This window comes from Fulmarus glacialis, unplaced genomic scaffold (genome assembly GCF_000690835.1).
Source record: "Fulmarus glacialis isolate BGI_N327 unplaced genomic scaffold, ASM69083v1 scaffold2653, whole genome shotgun sequence".
In the NCBI taxonomy this organism is placed as follows: Eukaryota; Metazoa; Chordata; class Aves; order Procellariiformes; family Procellariidae; genus Fulmarus; species Fulmarus glacialis.
The window spans coordinates 2,280-2,586 of NW_009202247.1; the positions used below are offsets into that span (position 1 = coordinate 2,280).

The following is a 307-nucleotide window of genomic DNA, read 5'->3' on the forward strand; positions in this document are numbered from 1 at the left end:
CTCTCGCCACCCGGTGACAAAAGCAAAGGGGACCCCCAGCCTCTCCCATGCCTTTCACTTGCTGGAGGACTCTTACCACGGACTAAAGGGGAACATGTTTGTGGGTGCTTGTTAAAACACAAGGCAGCACACCGCTGTTTGCATAACAGCAGGTGCATTAAAGATGAATGAAAGAGCTGGTGGCTCCCTCGCCCCGCCGAACCCCCTCTCACAGGAGGTCACTGTGTTAAACGGTGGGGTTTTCGGGAGCAGCCAGATAATTTTACGGCCGGTAACACAGAATCATAGAATCATTAAGGTTGGAAAA

General features: G+C 51.8%; 1 protein-coding gene across 1 annotated transcript in view; it reads right to left on the reverse strand.

The window, feature by feature from the left end:
- SIL1 (SIL1 nucleotide exchange factor) overlaps positions 1 to 307 on the reverse strand; it is a gene marked incomplete at its 3' end in the record, with an annotated part of 74,205 nt that overhangs the window by 2,080 nt on the left and 71,818 nt on the right. The gene's annotated exons all lie outside the window — the stretch shown is intronic.